This window comes from Podarcis melisellensis (genome assembly GCF_964234715.1).
Source record: "Podarcis melisellensis genome assembly, chromosome: 2".
NCBI lineage: Eukaryota > Metazoa > Chordata > Lepidosauria > Squamata > Lacertidae > Podarcis > Podarcis melisellensis.
Window position 1 is genome coordinate 82361844 of NC_138529.1, and position 14544 is coordinate 82376387.

At 47.6% G+C, this 14544-nt stretch overlaps 1 long non-coding RNA gene across 1 annotated transcript; it reads right to left on the bottom strand.

The window, feature by feature from the left end:
* Positions 1–721: 721 nt before the first annotated feature.
* Positions 722–9412, bottom strand: LOC309364158. Its single transcript, XR_014165760.1, has 3 exons — positions 9324–9412; positions 3730–4010; positions 722–998 (listed from the first exon to the last, which is right to left on the bottom strand). It is a non-coding gene; the product is annotated as an uncharacterized lncRNA (long non-coding RNA).
* Positions 9413–14544: the final 5132 nt, after the last annotated feature.

Here is a 14544-nt window from a genome sequence, read left to right on the forward strand (position 1 = left end):
ATCCCCATCAGTCCTGACCGCTGGTCCTGCTAGCTAGGGATCATGGGAGCTGTAGTCCAAAAACAGCTGGAGACCCAAGGTTGGGAAACCCTGGACTAGATGACCCTCAGATTCCCATCCAACTCTCTATGAACCAAGGGAAGGGCCTGTTCTGCAGCGGCACCTCAGCTATTGAATGTCCTCCCCCCTGAAATGTAACTGGCGCTGATGCCAATAAGCATCTATCTGGCAAGTATCTTTCCCTGAACCAAATCCCACACTGTCTTTGCTTGCTGTTCCCTTTGGCCACACCCACATTTAAAGCCACGCCACCTGAACAGTCATTGCTTTCCCTAAAGAATCTCAGGAACTGTAAAGGGTGCTGGGAACAGTGCCTTGGTGAGTGGTAAAGATCTGTTTTGTTTGTAAATATGGGAAAGAATGTAGGAAATGGTGCCTATGAACCCCATTTCAGCAAGGATTCAGGAATCCACTGCTTTAAATGTGTGGCATGGATGTGACTGTTACAAGTGGAAGATGATTTTGTAGGATCTGGTGTACACTAATATTCAGGATGAATCAAAGGCCTTTTGCTATGTATCTCTAGATCAATACCAATCACTCTAGTGCTCTCTTTCTCTTCCAACCTTTCCCCCTTTTGTTGGTACTAAAGCACTTACTACCACTAGCATTCTTCCCCTGCTCTGATCCGCAACATTAACAAATGGCAGAAGAGGGAGCATCTGGGCTTCTTAATATCAAAATATTTCTCTGTCCTGGCAGGCAGGGTCATTGCTTCCTTTGTGTATGTAGACTCCAGATGTGCAGGGTTTGGCAGCAACATTTATTGGATGCAAACATTTCCCAGCATGACCTCGTGCGCGGTTGTGTCAGTGACCTCACAGTTAACGGCTGTGAGATCTGATCTAACCACCGTACATTTGTAGCTTATGCACCCAGACATTTTCCTTGCTTCGACCAGCACTTGGGCATTAATGGGAAAAGATCCTAAAACAGATCTGGGGTGGGGGAGAGAAACAGAACGAGAAAGATGTTAATGAATACTTGGCAATGACAGGTGCCAGACCTTTTCAGCAGGCCTGGAAAACCCCAAGCAGTGCCCACCCCCTGGCTGTGCAACCAGATGTGCTGCCCTTGAAACAGCTGAGCTGGGTGGCACAGTTGCCTATTTGGGAGGAGATATGAGGTCATCTCGGATGGGGCTTTATATGGGAGGGGTTCCCATGGTGACAGACAGAGGTTCACCTTAGTTAGGGGTAGGGTGGGTAAAGTTCTCATTTTTCCATTTCTCTGGAGCAGGCATTCATCCAAAACACTGCAAAAATCAACAGAACCAGCCTTCAAGGGAAGAACACCCAGGGCAAGCTGCATCATGCCAGCTGCACAAAGAAATGCTCCCTGGTCCCAGCACAAGCGTATGGGTGCTGGGCTCCAGGGGCTGTGCACAGATTGTGTGTGTCTCTCCCCCCCCCCCCCCCCGGTTGCAAGCCTGATCCCTTGTAGAATAAACTGGGCTGGATTTGCAGGGAAGGCTCGGCTGCTGTTGGGCAGAGAGGTCTTCCATTAGAGGGCTGAAGTCAACAGGCTGTTTGCTGATGTGAAAAATTGTGATAGCAGCAGCACTGCAAGTCAACTGGGCTTCTCACTGATGGCCACTGGGAAATGGCAGACTCCCATGACCTGCAAAGCAAACAATCAGTGTAAAAAATGTGGAGCCAGTGAAGGAGCTGTAATTTTGGCTGGGTGCTGTCGCCGTGCTGCAAAGGAGCATGTGCCAGTGATGTGCGAAAGGGCAGGATGCAGGAAATCTCTAGCAGAGAGAGAGTTCTTCTGAAAGTTATAAGACTGTTTACAAAGGTTGCATGCCACTCCTAATCTCTGCCAAGCAGTAGCAAGATTCCAGGGGGTTCCAGGATTGTATTTCCATTGGCAAAATTGAGGGACAGTGGAGCCTAGTTTCTTTAAAAAATATGGTTTCTTGTACACATATTTACACCTGGAGGTTTCAGTGGAGGGGGTGTAGACCATTATGTTCCAAGAGTGTTTCTCCTTGCCACTCTCATAGCTTCAGGAAGCTTGGGTCTAGAGCAGCAGTCAGTCATAGCTCCCGATCTCTCTGTGCAGCCTCCTCCAGCCAGCCCTATGATGGCCTTCCCCACTTCCTCCTCCTTGTTCAAGAAACAGAGGCGAGAGGAGGCTGGGGTCTCTCCCACAGCAGCACACAAGCTTAACCCCTAAAGGAAGCTGATGATGCTATTCTTCATGTACCTCCGAAAACAGCCTTCTCAAATGTATGCATGTATCATTAATTTTATATTTCACCTTCCCTGCAAGGAGATAACACTCCCCCTCCCCACTTTATCCAACGACCCTGTGATGCAGGATAGGTTGAGAAAAGGTGACTGATCCCAAGCCATGCAGTGAGTTTCATGATTGGTAAGCCTCTCTAAACTACACAGTACCAAAAGCTGCAACCTTTCCTCATAGGGGAGTTTGAGAACTCTCAAGGGGATGCCATCCAATTCCAGCAATTTGTCCATTTCTATTTTGCCTATTAGGCTGAGTGCCAGTGTGGTGTAGTGGTTAAGAGCGGTAGACTCGTAATCTGGGGAACCGGGTTCGCTTCCCTGCTCCTCCACATGCAGCTGCTGGGTGACCTTGGGCCAGTCACACTTCTTTGAAGTCTCTCAGCCCCACTCACCTCACAGAGTGTTTGTTGTGAGGGAGGAAGGGAAAGGAGAATGTTAGCCGCTTTGAGACTCCTTAGGGTAGTGATAAAGCAGGATATCAAATCCAAACTCCTCCTCTTCTTCTTTTTCCTCCAACTCCCATCCTACAAAAGTCAGTTCAGGCAGTGGAATCTACCCAGTGAAGAAAGATGCAAAGAATCCATTCTGCTGGTCTTAGGGCAGGGATGACTGTTAAATGGAATGCTCTCCCTCACCAGATGTGATCTTTACTGTGTTTATAGAGCACAAACCCAGATGGAGCATCTTTAAAAGAGGATTGTGAGTGCAGGGAGAGGAGGAGGAGGAGGAGGAGGAGGAGGAGGAGGAGGAGGAGGAGGAAGAAGAAGAAGAAGAAGAAGAAGAAGAAGAAGAAGAAGAAGAAGAAGAAGAAGAAGAAGAAGAAGAAGAAGAAGAAGAAGAAAGGACCAGGTTTAGGGCCTAGTGATTTTTGGAGCCTTCCTGAAATCTGCTTTCCCACAGCAGGGCTGAGGACACAGAGGGCATGGGTGCTGGCTCCCGAAAAGCTATAAATATGCCTCTTAGCAGCTAGCCTCCAGTGAAAACATGGGGCTATGCCAGGGCTTGGTTGTGGCATCTGAAAAGCAGGCTGGTGTCATGGCACCAGACATGAATAGCCAGGGGTTGTTTTGATCAAATAAGGCAATCGACTCACACAGAGCAGGACCCAGGGAAAAGCTCCAGATTCCCAGGCTCCTAACCAGTAAGTCATGATGGCTATGTTCTTCCTCCAGTGACAGAGGCAGCATATATTATTAATATGTCATATAATGCCAAGATGGCATCTTGCAGGTTCAACACAGGCACTGTGAGAACAGGGTGCTGAACCTGAAGGACCTTTGGCCTGATTGAGCTCTTCTTATGCAATGAAGTACATTGAAAAGATGTACATTGAAGTACATCTTCTTCTTCTCTCCCCGCTTCCACTTTGAATGCATCCCACTGTCTTCCTCCCAGAGTGCTCTTTCCTTCTTTCTCCCACCTCGTCAAGTCCTCATTGCTTCACCCATTCTGTCTACTCTCTTTCCTCACCGCTCTCGCAGCACATTGTGCATCTTCACCCATTCTGGAAGTGAAGCGTGGAGCTGCAGATAAATCGATGCTCACTTCACCAGTTCAAAAGCCTGCCAGTAGACGGCACATCAATGTGATTGAAGGTGCACTTCCCTGGTTAAAACATCTCCAACTTTCAAGAGGACCCACATGCATTCCTACAGTGGGTGTTCTTTTGGAGGGTGGGTGGAAGAACATGGTTTCCAAAGTCTGAGAACACACAAAAATAAAAATATAACGCTAACATTGTTGCACAAGCCAACAGCCATTGCTTCAAACCTGGAAGGGCTGTGGCTGAGTGCATGATTTGCACACCAAAGGAGAGACCTTCATCTGAAACCTTAGAGAGCTGCTGCCATTTGGTGTCAACAGTTCTGAGCTAGATAGACCTAGGGGCTGACTTGGTATAAGGCGGGTTCCTCTGTTTCCCTGGGTAAAAGGTGGTCTTAGAACTTTTAATGTTAAGCTATAGGGAAGCCTTGGTAGACTGAGAAACTCCTAACCTGCCCCAGCCTGTACATCATGGCATGAAGCCTGCCTGCGTCTCCTTGCCACCAACTTCTATCCCATAATCCTATGGCAACAGAGATAGGAAGTATCACTCCTGATCCAATCCATCCATAAAATAACCCCATGTTACTGCACAAAACAGGAGTGTATGCACACAGACCTGGTGAATTCTCTTGTCTTTACAGTGGATTCCAAACCAGTCATGGGATTTCTACTTTGCCCAGGAAAAATGTCAAAACAAAAAAATTTCCTTCCAGTAGCACCTTAAAGACCAACTAAGTTAGTTCTTGGTATGAGCTTTTGTGTGCATGCACACTTCTTCAGATACTTCAGTGTATCTGAAGAAGTGTGCATGCACACGAAAGCTCATACCAAGAACTAACTTAGTTGGTCTTTAAGGTGCTACTGGAAGGAATTTTTTTTGTTTTGACTATGGCAGACCAACACGGCTACCTATCTGTAACAGGAAAAATGTGTGACTGGCTGCCCCGACCCACTTGCTTCTCAGATTGCCTGTAGTGAACTTGGGAAGGGTCTGCTGGAGACTCCAGAGCAGAGAAAATGAACTTATGACCTTCCAGATGTTGCAGGACTACAGCTCCCCTCATCCCTGACCATTCACCATGAAGCCCGAGGCTGATGGGAGTTGGAGTCCAGCAACAGCTGGAGGACCACAGCAGGCTCTCCACCCCTGCTCCAGGGATGGACGGACTCTCTGCTAGAGAAGCAGGATACAGGGGAAGGCAGAGCATGAAGCAGCCCATCCAGGAGTGTGTATGTGAGAGAGTGTCTCCACTCTGGGCAGTCCTATTCTGTTTGATTTTAGCTGCGGCTGGGTTTTTAGCATAACCATATGGCTAAGTGTTCCTGGAGGCAGTGGGAGGACGATTTGGCTTGCGCAGCATAAATATGAGCTGACCTGCTGTTCGTAACTTTTCAAAGGCAGAGAAGTCTGAAGTTGTCGGCAGCCAGATGCAGATCCCCTCTGTTCAAAGAGATCCCTGCAGAACTTTTGCCAAGGTCTCCTTAACCCACCAACCCCCTCAGCTAGATTCGTGTGCTGCAAAGGGAGAAACCCCCCCCCCTTCTTGGCTCACGCAGCCTAGCTGCTTTCTCTATTAAATGCACTTATGATACTCATTTTTTTTGTATATACAGCTGGCCAAGTGCAACATCCAGTTTGGCCTGCTTTAGCTACCGGTCTGCCTGAGAACAGTGTCTTATTTGGCGCCAGGGGGAGAGAGAACTCTGGCTTGTGGGCATCTTTGAGGCTGAAAAGGAGAATGGAGCAATAGCTTGATGGGGGATGTCACACTGATGGTCAGAAAGCAAACGTGCACAAGTTCAACTGGTTGGTAAGCCTGCCTCTTGTTTGTTTCCTTCCCCTGCAGCACTTGGCACAATCCTCTTTGTTGCCGCCATCTGGATTTGCTTTACAAGATGTATGACTTGCCTTTAATAGACATCTCTGGCACAATGCATGAGGCTCACTTGTCCTCTCAGCTTGCTGGTGGTGATAATGCAGGCTAATCCATCCTGAGAGTTGATTGAAGGTTTTTGTCAATGGGATGCCTGGGAATAGATTGACCACTGGATCCCATCTAGCAATAATGGGTGGAATTCAACACCGCACTAAGTTGAAGTTCCTTAGCAGACTACAAGTGGTGCTAGTGAAATGGGTTGTGGAAGAGAAGGAGCTGGAAGTCAGCATGGCTCTCGTGGCTGGTTGCTGTAGCTTCCTCTAACGCAACTGTTCCACTGGACTTTCATATTATTCTCAGCCTTCTGCTAGGGCAACAGTCCTTGCATTTGGTGGTCAGAGAGGGTTGAATCTGGGCCACGGTAATGGGTATAACTTACTAACAAAACATGATGGAGTTCCATCACCTACATTCAGTCAATGGGAGTTGGGTAAATAATGCCAGCTCCCAGGGCCTGCACAGGACATTTTGCTGCCAGAGGTGAAGCTGGAGCATCTGGCTGCTGAATTTTACTTCAACACTGGTGATGAGACAGTGGCCACATCCACACCATATATTTAAAGTGCATGGCCTTCCCAAAGAACCCGGGGAATGGTCGTTTGTTAAGGGAGCTGGGAATTGTAACTCTGGGAGGGGTACACTACTATTTGCAGGGTTCTTTGGGGGAGGCAGCCTGCTTTAAATATAAGGTGTGGATGTGAGCAGTTCTTTGGCAGTCACTCGTAGCCGAGTAAGATTGTCTTCCGTGAATACGGTCTTAATTGTGAGTCTGTAGGTGACTGTGGAGGCTAATTCTGGATCCGCACATCCTTCCACAGTGGGGACATAGGTTTCTGGGCGGGAGTTGATCACAATGAGGATTTGCCAAAAGTGCCTTCCTCTTAGCTTGTTTCTCCCTTTTGTCCTGAGTTTGTGCTTCTTTGAAGTCCATGACACCTTTGGTAAAGGCTGTTTTCCAACTGGAGCACTCGCAAGCCAGTGTTTCCCCGTTGTTGGTGTTTATACTACATTTTAAAAGATGTGCCTTAAAAGTGTCTTTAAACCTCTTTTGTTGTCCACCGGCATTACACTTCCCATTCTTAAGTTGGAAATGGAGTTGTATCCATCACTGCACTTGAGGGCAGCAGGTTGACTGAATGGTACACACAATTTAGTCCTCTGGACACCTGGACACTGCTACCTGCCCTCCAGCTTCAGTCCCCTGAGGCAGCTGTCTCCCTCTTGTCTAATGGAAGAGCCAGCTCTCATCAGTCTTGCATATCTTTAATTCTTTCACTGTGGTTTGTGAAGCAGCTGTTTTCCTTTCCTTTGCACATGCTTATGCCTTGACCTTTGCAAAAGGTGCTGAATCGGAAAGCCGTTGATTACACTGAAGATGCAGCACTCCTTGAGCTCATGCCTTGCAAAAGTTTCAACATGCACTTAAGCTCTTTGTTCCAGACAAAGTTTCCTAGAGCAAGGAAGCTGAGTGATGGATCGCAAAGAATGAGCCACTACAAAGATGTGGACTTGGATCTCAGGACTTTGCTATGTCAGCTCTGTGGGCCAGCTGCTGGATGAGACCAGGGTGCTGTGACTCAGAACCGAGGAGGCTGTTGAGTCATGTATTGCAGATGCTCAACCACAGCCCACCCAAACCTGAGTGAACCCTTCAGGGATTCAGTCTGGGAAAAGATTAAAGAAGCCGGATGCAGTCAATTTCAGAGAGATTCAGAGATAATATCTTTTTCTGTACCTCTGACCAATTTTATTGCTAGCCCCACTCTCTGCTGCTTTTCCTGTGGAAAGGTGACAGTACGGTGAGGGTAGATGGACACTGGCTGATGCCCCACATGGGAATCCTTCTGAAATGAGAGTCAGGCCGGGGTGGGGTGGGGATTCAGAGCAAGGGAGCAAATTTTGTGCAGTATACTCTCCCAGCCTCATCAGCCACTCCCAAGCCATTTATTTTAGATTAGAAGGCTGCACCGTCAACATGCATCTTCCTCTTCAAAGCATTTCAGGGCAATGCCGCAGATCCCATTCCATCCTGTACCGGCCACTCAGGGCCGCTTCCCAAAGCACATTTTGTCCTTGGAATCTGTTTCTGAGAACACAACATGCACATATCATGTCAATTGCAAAAGGCACCCCCATGTCAGCCATTCCTTCCAAATATGTTACATTTTCAAATAATTTTTAAAAGGAATATGCCATAGATATTTGATCCCATATTTTATTAACCCACTGACTGCCTCTCAAGCAGTTTACTTTAGGAGGCTTTGCATCACATCCTGGGCTGCCGAAATCCAAGAGGCAGCCATAACTTAGGACAGGAGATTTGGGATGTCGTGCACTGCCTATGCTGCATGGTACCATCAGGGCAGGAGTCGGGGGTCCCACTCAGCACAGGGAATAGGGCTGGTTCACCACATGTTGAATGAAGTGGGTGACACACACTATCCTCTAAGATCATTCAGTCCAGAGCCTAGAGTTGCCTATCTGCACCACTTGCGCCTGGCCTTGGAGGCAGAGTCCTGGCCCCTTTGGCTGCCTATGACACAGCTCTGTGGAGTATGCCCGCCTTGAGAGACAGGGTTTGTCTGCAGTCCTTCTAATTCAAAGTGTGCCAACATGCCCTCAAGGGACTGGCAATTAAGCTGCCTTTCTGAAGAGGCATGAAGCTTCCTTGTTACGGTCTGATAAATGCTGCATTAGTCATATTTCGATCTGGGCCAAGTGGGATCCGCTGCGGTTGAGGAGCCCAGCTGCTCCTGCCCTCCAGCCACTGAGCTGCAGAGTTGCCTGCCTGCCTCCTACTGCAGATCTGACCCCACCTGGTGAGGCTGAGCCGCCCCTGTCTGGTACATCACGTAGCCCTCCCAGGGCACAATGTTAGTCAGAGGTGGTGCATTGCGGTTTCTCCACTTTTCCAGACTGGCGTGAGCACGGGTAGTCAAAGCAGCTCGTTCTCCCCCCTCTTCTGTCAAAGACTCTTTGGCAGAGGATCAGTCCCCAGAGTCCATTTCCGAGCAGAGGCAGTTTTGGGGGGAGTGCAGCCAGTGTCAGAATCAAACACAGGGAGCGCCGCAACTGCAATTTAGAATGGGGTGTGAGAGATGGGGGCACCAAATTTTGGCACCGCTCAGGGCGCTGTTGGAATTTGAGAAGCCATGGTTCAGAGGATCCATTCAGAGGGCTGAGAGGACCCTTGAACACCCTGAAGCCATTGTGGGGTTACTTCAGTGTTCACCTGGCTCAAAATACAACCCGCATTTCCTGTGCAATCCCCCGGTTCATTTTTTGCCGACTTGCTGTACATGCAGGCTCACACATACACCGAGTAGGTAATGAAGCAACTGCATTACCACACCATCATAGGCTAAATCAGAAGGAGTCAATGTGGTGCCTTCCAGTTGTCGTTGAACTCCAGCTCCCATCAGCCCCAGCCAGCATGATCAGGGATGATAGGAGTTGGAGTCCATCAGCCTCTGGGGCATAGCAGGTTGGCTATCCCTGGGCTAAATTCTGAACAAATACACACTCAGCCCACCTTCTTAGGACATTAGTTTGGTTGTGCGAATTGGTCCTTGATCCTTCAAACTCAAGAGTCCAGACACCCCTTTGGCCCCCAGGATTTGCCAGCCAGGTCACCTGCATTTTGTTGGCATAGATTTAGTGATGGAACATCTTCTCCTGATGTACGGTACCTCTGTCATGGCACAGAAATGTATAATTCATTGTGTGAGCCTAGGCTGTCTCAGGGACAGAATGACATCATAAACCCTGAGTTGTCAAAGCATTTTCACTCTTAAGATGGTGAGTCCGGTGGCTGAGGGCTGGTGCCTAAAAAGGGAGCTGCTGGCCTGCTAGGTAGGTCTTCTGTGTGCTGCCACAGGAGGCATCTTGAGACCCAGAATAATTGCTGTTGCACCTGCCTATGACCAGAGCAGAACCATACATACAACCTTGCCTCCTGCTCCCTTGTGCTACTCTTGGCATTTTTAGCCTGGTCAGAAACAGACAAAGGCACTGCTTGCTATGCTGCGAGTGCCCAGGCAACCTGGCCTTGGCGATGTCAAACTGGAGCCTTTTCTTTCTAACTGTGCCTCTCCTTTCTACTTCGTCTTTGTTGCTGCAGACGCCTCCCACCCTCACCCCAAAGAGCAGCTGGAAACAAAACGGTGAGCACGCCTTGGCCTGTTCCTTCTTCGAGGTAGCAGTGGAGGAGGGGAGCAGGGCAAAGGAGGAGAGGCAGGGAGGGGTGTGTGTGTGTGTGTGTGTGTGTGTGTGTGTGTGTGTAGCAGGAGGCAGCTCTCTGGCTCTCTTTGTTAATATACATTGGATTCCTTGGGGATGAGGCTGGCTCTGCTCGGCCATGTGGGTGGTCGCTCACTTTGCATCTTCCTCTCAGCAGGAAGACGGGGAAAGCCTGGTCCAGATGTAGGAGAGCTCTAAATGGGAACCTGCTCTGGTCAGTCCCCAGCAATTGCCTCTCTCTCTCTCCCCCTCCCTCCCACTTTCAGTCCCTTGTGGAATCTCAGCCTCCCGCTTCTTTTCAGCAGGCAGGATGGGAGCTGAGCCCCTGTTGAGCAAGGGTGACATCATGCAGCCTCCGCCAGGAGGGAGATCAGAAGAGGAATTTAAAAGGACTGGCATGCTTCAGCACAGAGAGATTTCACGTAGGGCGTGCCCATGCATCGTACCCAAGAAACCCCCCAAGTTGGGGTGGGTGATTGTCAGTGTTGGGTTCTATCAGTTTCACATGTTCCCACTCTTACTTCTCCACATTTCCACTTTTTTTCTTTTAAAGAAACTCCTCAGCATTTTAGTGCAATTCTCTTGCAATTCGCACCTTTTATCTGCAGTTTTACCTAATATATGTATTTATTTATTTTTTTTGCAAAGCAGTCTCCCGTAATATAATGCATTTTACATCCTATTTTCACCGATCTATGCATTTTTTTGTACACATGACATGGCTGGAGGACTACACTGCAAAATTCTGAGAAGTACAGTTTCAAAGAATAACACCGTTTCAGTTTGTGTATTTCTTCCAGCAATTACTTAGGTTGGTTCACTTTTAAGTGTGAACCGAATCAAAATTCTCCCTCAGGAGGGGTGTCTGCTTTTGGGGGAATTGAAAATTGTGCAGTTGCTGTGCAGTGATGGCCTATATGAAGGAAGTAGTGGCATAGTGACAGAAGACTTGCACCTCATCAGTTTTTTGTTTCATTTTAGCATTGGTATGTGCTCAGGACAGTTTGCTGCCTGAGGCAGAGATGGTACCCCCTCATTTCTGGCTGGCCTGGCCTCTGATTTCAACCACACCTTTCATTTTATTCTGTTGGCAACATCTGTCACAGAGCATCTGTCATATGGTGTAAGAGTGGAACTATCAAAGAAACTGATGCACATCATCGCTCCTGTGCAAAAATATGAGTATGCACCAATAAATGCAGCAAAATGGTGTACACACCAGTCTCACAAATGCTGCCCCAATTCTTGTTCTGGTTTCAAGTTACTGTTGTGCTCTTGATGATAAAGCCAAAGGAAGATTTTTAACAAAGGCATGGGTGAGTCCATGCTAGGCTTTTCTGCTGGTAGAGTTCCAGGTTCCTATTCCATGTCATTCAGTGGAAGAGCAGCTACTGTACTTTGCATGCAGGAAGGTCCAGGTTTGCTCCCTGGCACCCCCAAGATAGGGCTGAGAATCTCCCGTCTCTGAAACCCTGAAGGGCCACTGTCATTCAATGTAGACAAGACTGAGCTAGATGAACTAATGCTCAATTTAAGGAGGCTTCTGGTTTTCCTATATCCGCATCTCCTCTCAACATCCCAGATGACGCAGCTCCAAAAACACTGTAATGATTCCATAATTTTGCCCAGTGGAATTGATTGGCAGTAGGTTTGAGACAGACAAAAGAAAATGCTTCCTCGCCTAATGCCTGATGAACTTCTGGGATTTCCTGGTGTCATGAGAGCCACTAGATTAAATGGCATTAAAATGAGGTCAAACAAAGGAATGAAGTACATCTGTCCTGTATGAGAGCTAAGTGCCACCTCCATGAATTCCAGATACTGGAGAACAGGGCAAAGCTGCTGCCTTTGAAAACATAAGAAAAGCCTTAATGGATGAGGCCAATGTTCTCACAGTGACCAATCAGATACCTATGGGAAGCCTGCAAGCAGGAGCACTTGGGCACAAGAGCACTCTCCCCTTCTGTGAATGCATCTCGGATGCATCTGGTTGGCCAAAGCTGGAAAAAGCATGCTGGGCAGCTAAGCAGACCCAATTCAGCAAGGCACCTCTTATATTCTTATTGCACATGATGCCTGAATCCAATGCTGCCCAGTGCAGTGTGTGAAGGAGACTGCCATCACAGCTGACATCTCTTTGGAACGAGGCTCTGCCTCAACAATCACAGTGTCTATTTGTGATGTATCCTTCCAAGCCCATGCCAAGTGCTGGCTTGTCTCCTTCATACACTGGCTGGCAGAGGTTCTGAAGGATTTGTACAATGGCAGAGAACAGCCCAAACATTCATAGCCTGGGGCCCAACCTGAAGCTTTTGCGAGGCTCTGGGGTATAAATTCGCTAGTGATTTTGGCAAACAGTGCTATAGCATCCATTTTTTCTTTTCCTACCAAAGAGGTCTGTCTTACCATTTTTATTTTCTACCTATGTTAACCAGGTGAAATGCCAAATGAATTTATGCATACACTGTGCTTTTTCAGCTAGTCATGATGTCTATCTTGTGTGGGAAGCTGAGCAGTGGGAATCATTCCATTTGTAATTTAAGCGTTAATCGTGTTAGTGTTAAAGTCAGCTAACAAAGAGAGGGGAGGACTGCTTAGCAATGAAGCTTATTAGCAAGATATTCACTGAGGCAGCACATATCCTGATTGGCTATCTAGTTCTGATGGAGTTTTTATCTCTGAATGCTTGGTTAAACGTCTTTCTGCTATGTACAAGGCCTGAACTAAGAAAAACAAAATCTCTGTTTTTATTTCTCCTCAAAATATAGACTAGGCTTTATTTCCCCCCTTCAGATTCCTTAGGAAAGTGGCATTGGACTTTATTTAGGGGACTATACTAACAAATGTAACATTCAGGATTAGAGGCAGAACACCTCTGAATACCAGCAAACGGAGAGGGTCATTGCCCTTGTCTCCTGTTTGTTAGCTTCTCAGGAGCATTTAGTCACCCAGTGTGAGAAACAAGCTGTTGGATTACATCAGGGGGCTGAGGGTATGTTGTGCAGTGGTGATACGTGGGTGTCATGACCCAGGACCCAGGTGGATGTCATGGCCCAGGACGTATGTCAGAACCTACAGGACACACACCTAGGTTCATACGCTCTGTCACAGAATACGTGACCTCAGCCTGCTAAGTGCTGAGTCTGCATAAACATGTTATCACAGCCACAACCAAAAGGTATCTGTGCCATTGCCCTGTATTGGTAATGTATTGGAAATATAATAATCTCTCTCCTGCCTGTTTATTTTGCAAGGAATTCAGCGCTGCCTTGCAGCTCTAACTGTTTGCTACTTCTCCCTGCACCCCTTACCTGTGAATAAGAAGGTGTATTTCTGCATTTTGCGGGCATAGCACCCATTGACGGCCTTTCTTATCAGCTTCCAAAGCAGAGAAGAGCAAGCTAACCTTGAGCAGAAGAAATACTAGGAGATCTTCAAAGAAGAGAAACAGTAAATTCTCCGGACCCAGACAAGTCTTCATGCAGCAGATAGTAGAAAAGCAACACTTTGCTTAAAGATACCTGTTGTCATGGTAATTATGGGCAGGCTGTTCTGACCAATGAAATTTGTTTTAGGTGTTCACAAGCTATCCATGCATTCTATTATCCAATCATATTACTGAAAAGGATCATGCACAAGGTGATCATGCATGCAAATGCTATGAAAGTGTCTTGAATTTTGTATTCAGGGTCCAAAATTTGGAGAATTCCTCTGGATCATTTATTCTTGCTGCAGCCTGAAATAAATATGATCTCTTTCCATGACACTGCTGTTTTCATTTGGCTAAAGAGGACCAGACTCCCTTTATAGGGTAACAGTGGCACACTCACAAACCTTATCACTTTGCTGCCATTTGCCACCACAAGCACCTGCTGTTTCAGGAAGCTGCCTCACTTTGTCTAATGGTAGGGCTGGCCCTATCCAGAGTGGATTGTTGCAGTCTACACCAGGCTAGGCTTTTATGCTCCAAACAGACTGTGATATGTTTGCCTCTTTGGAGCATAAGAGGCCTCAAAGCTAGTATCAGAAACCACAGCAAAACATCTCCTGAGCCACTCTAGATTGATCTGAACCCTTTGGAGAGCCAAGCGGGCAGTAAAATACCTGTCTCCTTGATGTGCTGGGGGGTCTCCCATTCATGGGACGCCTGCACAGCTCTAGCTCATAGCTATCCTAGATGAAGCTATGCATGCCTTCCTTTCCAGGGTATTTCCAAAAAGGGCCTGAAACTCGCTGGAAAGCAGCAGAAGCTGTAACTTCAGCCAAGATCTCTACACCACGTCAGGACTCTGCCCAACTGGAATTGCGATGTTCAGCACCCGTTCTGCGCTATTTGACAGAAGCGATGGTGAAACCAATCTGTGGTTATCAATCCTTGTTTTTGTTTTCCATGTGAAGAGCCAGCTCTAGTTCCTGGCTCCACTAGGCCTCGGGGGGCAAAGCCACCATCTCAGAAAACAGACCTGTGGCTTGTTGCCATTTCTTTGTTGTTCCCCTCAAAGAGGGCCACTCTG